An 8,227-nucleotide genomic window follows, 5' to 3' on the forward strand; every position below is an offset into this window, starting at 1 on the left:
CTCACTCGGAGGGTCCAAAAGAATAATACAGTCCGAATGAATAATACAGTCCGAATAAATAATTAAATATTACAAAACCCTAATTAATTTAATTAATTAGGAAAGCAATAAATCAGCATGCAAGCCTATGGACTGCCTCAGCTCTGTTCCCAATGATAGGAGATGCATGCTTGAGTTGTCTGGCGCGGAAATCCATTGCGATGTCCCGATTCGCCTCTGTATGTAATTGTTTTCGGAATGCTGTGTAAGGCTTTGGAAAGCTGCTAATTTCTGATTTGTTGCAATAGAGAGCAACAAAGGGGCATGGCAAAGTATTTCACATATGTATGCATGACTACTCTTCGGGGAGTGTAGTTCTCGATCCTCGTGCCACCAATCACGCATATCGATGCATGATGGCCGAGGAGTCGAATTGCACGACTCAATATGAGATGAATATACATGAAAACACAACAAGACCTAAACTCCATCATGGGTAATTCGGAGTGTCGGCGACAGGGAATTGAGACACGTTCCGTCACTCGGAGTATGAAACGTCCCTCGTTTTTCGTGCTCGGGCTAACTCCTATCCCAAATACAATGCAAATAGGATGGCATATACGATGCAACTAATGTTCAACCTAGCATACGCAATGCTATGAAATGGCATACACAATGCTCGATGTAACATGGCATACACAAAGCTGTAACACGCAACCTAGCATACGCAATGCTATGAATTGAAAGGCATACACAATGCATAATGGACTTACACCAATCATGAGTGGACCTCAGCCACACTCACATCAATGGCCATAAGATGAAAATGAGATGACCGAAATACGTGTACGCATGCCCGCAAACCGAGAACCAAACCTAAGGCATAAAATACCACTCTACCAAAGCATGGCAAGGATGAAGCATGGCATTCAAACATATAATTTTCAGCACTGAAACATAATACTAAATGGTCCCGAATCATGCAAACATGGCACCCGATGCATGGAATAAGCCCCGAAACTCAAAACTAGACACATGTATTGACTTGTAGCTATACAAAGCATGCATTATTTGACCGTGAAGCACAAAGACAGAGCCAAGGCAGTCCCAAAACATGAACATTTCTAGTTCAAAGCATGACCAAAATATGCTAGCATGATGGACTAAAATAGCATGCAACTTTGACTAGCAAACATGGTTTACATGGCATGCATATGAAGCATATGAAATCTCACCAAACCATAAAAAATCAGTGAATAAAACATGCCAAAATATGTCTAAATAATCATTGAAATGTAGCCAATGCATGCAAAAATGAGGGGCTTCTTTGGAAGACCATACAAGGGGTAATTAAGCACATGCATCAAGGACACTTAGCATGGTACAACCAACTCTGGAAATCAAATATGACAGTCCTAAAACTCACCGAATTGACCCTGAAATTGGTCTAGGGAACATGTAAAGAAAGGCCTCTTTGAAGGGCCTTGGATGGGATTGGTCTACACATGCAACATAGACCTAAAATATGGCAAAATGGGCCTTGGACAGAGCCAAGGTAGACCTCAAAACCCTCAAAATGAGGCCTGGAAAGTGACTTCAATGTATGCAAAAGAGGGTCCCTTTGGAAGGCCTAAAAGATCCCCAAACAAGACAAGGAGAGAGAGGGTCACCCCCCTCTAATTTTGGCCCTCAAAAATGCATCAAAGCCATTGAAAATTCACTGGATTTCAGTGGCTAAGAGACCAAACCATGGCCAATGCAAATGTTCTAATGCATAGCCTTAATCATGAAGGAATGAAGCATGCATAGGGGAAGATGACCCCAAACAGAGAATAGACCTTAATCAAACATAAATATGATATCAAAGCGAGATTTTTTTCAGTTCAGGTCGAGGTCTAAAATGGCTCACAAATAAGGCTAATGTATCATGCAAAAACAGTCCTAAAAGAGAGATTGAACAAACAGGGGAGCAAAAGGCCTCAAACAGAAAATATCCCTTCAACAAAGTTGAATAGGGGCTCAAAAAAAGATACTTTCTAGTTTATGGCAAATCTCGAATATGCTCACAAATAAGGCTAAAATATGATGCGAAAATAGCCCTAAAAGAGAGATAAAGGGAAAGGGGCAGTAGATGGCCTCAAATAGTAAAGACCCCTTCAACAAAGTTGAAGAGGGGCTCAAAATAAGGTACTTCACAGTTTGGCTCGAAGCCCAGAAATGCTCAAAAATAGGGCTAATATATCATGCAATATAAGCCCCAAAAGAGGGATAAAGCACAAAGGGGGAGTAGAAGACTTCAAATAGAGAAAAGTCATTAATCAAAAATGAATATGAGCTCAAAATAAGACTTTTTTTAGTTCAGGCAGAAGCCCAAAAATGTAAGAAAAAGGGGCTAAGATATAGAACAAAATAGTACAAAAATGGGGATAATAGGAGCTTACCCTTGTAGCCCAACTTTCCAGCAGCCTTTGGTCCAAGTAAATGAGCTTTCAACCTCTGCAAATGACTTCCAAGGGGCTGGAATGGATGATGGTGGTGTGGTGCTATGGGTTGTAGTGTAAATGGGCCAAGGAAGTTTGGGTTTTGGAGCTTGGAATATTAGCAATGGAGGTGGGAGGTTGTGTGCCTTGGCCAAAAATGTCTAACCCTTAGATATGAAGAGGAGGGCCTCTCTTATAGAGAAGAGAGGCCAAAGATTCCCTTGGAAGCTTCAAAGATCCTCCATACACGTGTATGGAGGATGCCCCAAATGATCTCCAGCTAGCACAGCTGGATTACACTCAAAGAGAGGAAAAAGCAATAAGCAGGCCGGCAGTTCAACTGGCCGGCCGGCCACTCCCCCTGGTCGGCCGACCAGGGGTCAAAAGGTTCAAGAACAATTACTGGTCGGCCTACCCAGAAAGGTGGCCTCCCAGATGAGTAGAACACAGCCCTGTGGATACCAGGGGTCAAAAGGTTCAAGAACAATTGCTGGTCGGCCTACCCAGAAAGGTGGCCTCCCAAATGAGTAGAACACAGCCCTGTGGATAAAAACCAGAAAATGTGACCCAAGAGAGAGAAAAGCTAGCTTTTAAGCAAGGTTCAAAAGGGGCAAAGTGAATTACTGGTCGGCCTACCCATATTGGTGGCCTCCCAGGTGAGTAGATCACCATGGTGGTATGAAAAGCCAGAAAATGTGGCTCAAAAGTGGGAAAAACCAACTTTCGGTCAGAAAAATCGGCTTTTGGAGAGAGAAAATGAGAAAACTGGCTTTTCAGGGGAATAGGTGGCCGGCCACCATCCTACCATCCTCCTAATAGTGAAAATAGGGTCTCTACCAAAAATGGACCAAAACGGATGCAAAACGAAGGTTCGGGGGCCAAAACGCGCGGTTCGGGCCCCCGAAAACAAGCTGTTAGGTACCTGAAGCGGCGTATGACCACGAAGGTGGTCTCCCGGGCCACAGTGTTCCTCTAAAGGGAGGAAATAAGATGTGTGCCAAAAACCGGAGCAAATGGAAGTAGTTAAGCGGTCCCAAACCGAGGCACACGGCCGACAGCTCTGAAAATCGGAAACCAGGCTCCAAACGGGAAAAATGGCCTACGACCACGAAATGTAGCCTGCGGCCACTGAGAGATGATCTACGAGACCTCTCCCTCCCTTTGGGAAGAGAAAACGGAGAGAACAGGACCCGGTTCGCAAACCGAGGCAAGGCACAAAAGAGCTCCGAAGTCAGGCGGCAAGGCTCGCAGCCGAGACTCTGAAACCTCAAAACGAGCACAATATGGAACATCACCGAGTGCTCAACTGGTGACGTCTGAGTCTAAAGGTCGGTCAAAAATGGAGTGTCTACAGTTGCCCCTCTTTGACAGAACTCGAAAGTCGCATGTGACGGGAGTAAATGTCAAAGCCTAGAGACGACCCATTTTTGACAAGGCCGAAGACTTAGACAAACATACAAGATAACAAAGATGTGCTTGCAGGCAGGGGCAAAATGCAAAATGATATACACAAAGCCGGATATAACTCATGATCATGCAAAGCAGCAAGCTGTAATGAAGCGCACACGCAACAGTTTTAAGCAAGAATGCAAAGCAACAACTACATTTCATGCAGTTTAAGGATGCGGAGAATTGTTCGATTCTCGTCACGTCTCACACGGAGAAGGTACAATACCTACGCAATTCGTCTGGTCGCACCAACTTCAAATGAATCGTACATACAATATTGTGCCTGAAAGAGGCAGAAACTCAACAAGTACAATATAGTTAGCAACACATGTTCAACATTACATCGAATGCAGACAAACAGGATGTTGATGGGAAAGTGCATCGCAATGTGAGAGATACGCGCGTAACAACGCAAGTTAAGCATGAGGGTATAACAATACCAATGAAACGTGCATAACAATGAAAGTGGTATGCGTAAGAATGTAAGTGACGTGCATAACAATGCAAGATAAGTGCAAATTCGAATGCATGTTTGGCGCGAAACAACGAGCAAAGAAATGCAAGTTTCGACGAGTGTAATTTAATCGCGACCATCCGGTTTACCTCCCGGAAGGGTCACAGCATATTCAAAAAGGATACATCTTGCTCTTGACGAGTGACGATGAAACATGCATCGAAAGTTGGAGTTGGAGTTCCCGCGGAGGGATTTCGCGACGAAAAGTGCACTTTCCTTGTACTTTCTCGGGTCCCGGGGACTCCAATCATCACCAAAATTTGCAGAGACCTTGTAGACCACCTTGGGAACACCACCGACCAGGTTTGGTCCCAGGGGGAGGTCACCAACCAGGTTGGAGTGTAAGGGGTGGTCGGCCTACCAGAAAAGGTGGTCGGCCGACCACCCAGCCCAAATCCGGGGCAGTTTGGTCCTTTTGCTCTCATTTCTTTAAATATACAAAGGAAAACACCTTTTGCTCATAACTTCAGCTCCGAAACTGCCTTCTCCTCCTTCCTAGACCATTTTATTTCTCAGATCTACGCTTTATACGCGTTTTCCAACGTCCCACGCCAAGTTGTTTTGTGAAAACTTCAGTTCTCTTCATTTTGAACCGATTAAAATTTGATTTCAGGACTTCTTTTCTCATTTTCACCACTTGAGGTAAGTTTGTCTCAATATTTGGAAGATTTTCTCGGGAGTCGACTTTTGTTGACTTTTTCATTTCCCGAGAGTTGACTTTTGTTGACTTTTTCCAATTTTGGCTCATTTCGCTCATTTTTGCTCCTTTTGTAGATTTCTTGAAATGGCAGGTCAATTTCCCCACGGCGGAGGTTCTCCAGGCGCCGGAGGCAAGCCTGACATCACGTCTTTGCACCCAAGGGTTCACCCCTTTATCCCGGAGAGGTACGATCCTTCGACTCTTGTCCTCCCTCGAGCGATTTTTTATAATTTTACCGACTTCGACCCTCGAGCTCCTGTAGACTTGTTATTGCGGGAGCCGGAGTCCCATCTCTCTCATGAGGCGCGAGAGGTATGTACTTCACTTTTTTACATTTCTTGCCTTAATTCTACATTTTCCCTGCATTTCATGTTATGTATGCTTATTGCTCGTTCTGAACACATTCGCATGCCATGCTCTTGCTCATTTTAGCACACAACTTGTTCTGCACGCTTAGTTTATAACACGATACTCCGTCTTGAACACATAGCTCAATCACTTGAATCCTTGAAATCGAAACACACGGTCCAAATTTGATTGTGAATACGCAGCTTACATTTAATTGAAAGTTGAACACACAGCCCAAACTTTAAATTTCTGAAATCTGAACACGCAGCCCAAATTCGATGGTGAACACGCAGCCCACATTTAATTGAAAGTTGAACACGCAGCCCAAATTTGATTGTGAATACGCAGCCCACATTTGATTGAAAGTTGAACACGCAGCCCAAACTTTAAATTTCTGAAATCTGAACACGCAGCCCAAATTCGATGGTGAACACGCAGCCCATATTTAATTGAAAGTTGAACACACAGCCCAAACTTTAAATTTCTGAGATCTGAACACGCAGCCCAAATTCGATGGTGAACACGCAACCCACATTTGATTGAAAGTTGAACACGCAGCCCAAACTTTAAATTTCTGAAATTTGAACACGCAGCCCAAATTTGATGGCGAACACGCAGACCACATTTAATTGAAAGTTGAACACGCAGCCCAAACTTTAAATTTCTGAAATCTGAACACGCAGCCCACATTTAATTGAAAGTTGAACACGCAGCCCAAACTTTAAATTTCTGAAATCTGAACACGCAGCCCACATTTGATTGAAAGTTGAACACGCAGCCCAAACTTTAAATTTCTGAAATCTGAACACGCAGCCCAAATTTGATTGTGAACACGCAGCCCACACTTAATTGAAAGTTGAACACGTAGTCCAAACTTTAAATTTCTGAAATCTGAACATGCAGCCCAAATTTGATGGTGAACACGCAGCCCACATTTAATTGAAAGTTGAACACGTAGCCCAAACTTTAAATTTCTGAAATCTGAACACGCAGCCCACATTTGATTGAAAGTTGATTTGATTTGCACACAACACATTTCCTTTATTTGCATACAGTTTATTCATTCCATTTTGAAACTGAATACATGTGTTCGTTATGAATGCAGACATCCTCCCGCGTGACGCAGGGATACGGTTCTATTGCTGCGAGAGATTGGTACGCAGAGCTCCCGGAGGCTGTCCGCGATTGGGTTGATCTGGCAGGATTCGGGACCTTTTGTACCGGGATATCCCGTTATCCAGCTAGCCGGACATTGACGGGCGCCTTGGTAGAGAAACGGTGGGACACCACCAACTCCTTCCCTTTCTCAACTGCCGGGGACATGACCATGACCCCATTTGATTTCGTCGTTTTGACGGGCCTTGATGTGGGAGGCTGGGCGATCCCTTACGACGAGGACATGAGCGAGTGAGAGGCATCCTGGATTCATCTGTTGGGAGCTCACCCACCAGTCGACCGATCTTCGGGCCGAGTCCGATATACTTGGTTCTCTACACAGTTCAGAGGGACTGAGCCCGAGACTCCTGAGGAGATTGCGCAGTACGCCCACGGGTTTTTGATGTTCCTCTTCGGGACCACTCTGTTCGCCGACAGGGGGAACACCGTTGGGCTATATTTGCTGAGTGCCTTGGTAGACCTCACACAGGTTAGTCAGTATGACTGGGGTGGTGCCAGCTTGGCTACCCTCTATTGCTATATGAGTGCGACCTCCCGCGGACGGGGGAACATAGTCGGCGGCTATTGGAGAGCCTGGGAGGTACCTTCTACCCTCTTGATTTACATTTCTGCTTTTCATTATATGTACATTGCACACACGGCACACTTTACATTCTGTACTTGTATTCTGCTCTCAGCATTCTGTATTCAGATTCTGCACTCAGCATTCTGTATTCTGATGGCTTTTGCCCTGTTTTCCACAGTTATGGGTCTTCGCGTACTTTCCGACGCTAGCCCTGGAGCTTGAGGTGGAGGCTCCTCTCATGACCCCTTATTCGCTCATCTTCGAGGGCCAGTACCGGTCGCGGCCCCAGGAGACTCTCCCTTACCTGCGGCAGTACTTTGACACTGTGCGGGCGACCGAGGTATGTCAGAACTCTCAGTTCTTTATGTGTTGATTTTTGATTTATTTTGCACATTTGCGATTTCTAACCGACTTATGCATTGGTCATCCGCAGATCTCATGGCAGCCCTGGGCGCCTCTGGGTGGAGATCTTCGATTCCAGTTTGCTGGAGGATGGGCCTCCTCCCGGTATAGGATCTTGTTTGAGGGGCCAGTTGGTAGGGCCTGGTTCTTGGGGGAACGCTTTCTTCGTCAAACTATGGGCTTCCCTGTGCTGAGTGTCCCTTCAGCACCCCCAAACGATATGCGGCTCGCTGATAGGCTTACTCCCCAGGGTGTCATTGATGCCAGGCTGGGCATTGATGTACTGCTGTATTTGGAGGACGGGGGGTACGCGACCTACCGTCACACCTACTTGATGCCTCCATTGACAAGTGTTCGTACTCCCTCGAGGAGGTCTACCGGCATGCCGTCTTCGAGTCGCACTCGAGCCAGAGACATTCCTTCGGCCGGTAGGGCTTGCACATTCAGAGGCGGGGATGGACTGGTCCCCTCGATTCCCCCGACTTATCACGATGCCGGATGGCCAGGTATCCTGACTGAGTTGACGGGATGGAGATACGGGGCTTCCTACCCAATTCCCCTAGAGCCTCCTATGCCAGATCATCCATACACCAGAGACCCTGACTCACCACCGG

Source organism: Camellia sinensis, chromosome 14 (genome assembly GCF_055761805.1).
Source record: "Camellia sinensis isolate YWXY chromosome 14, ASM5576180v1, whole genome shotgun sequence".
Taxonomy (NCBI): domain Eukaryota; kingdom Viridiplantae; phylum Streptophyta; class Magnoliopsida; order Ericales; family Theaceae; genus Camellia; species Camellia sinensis.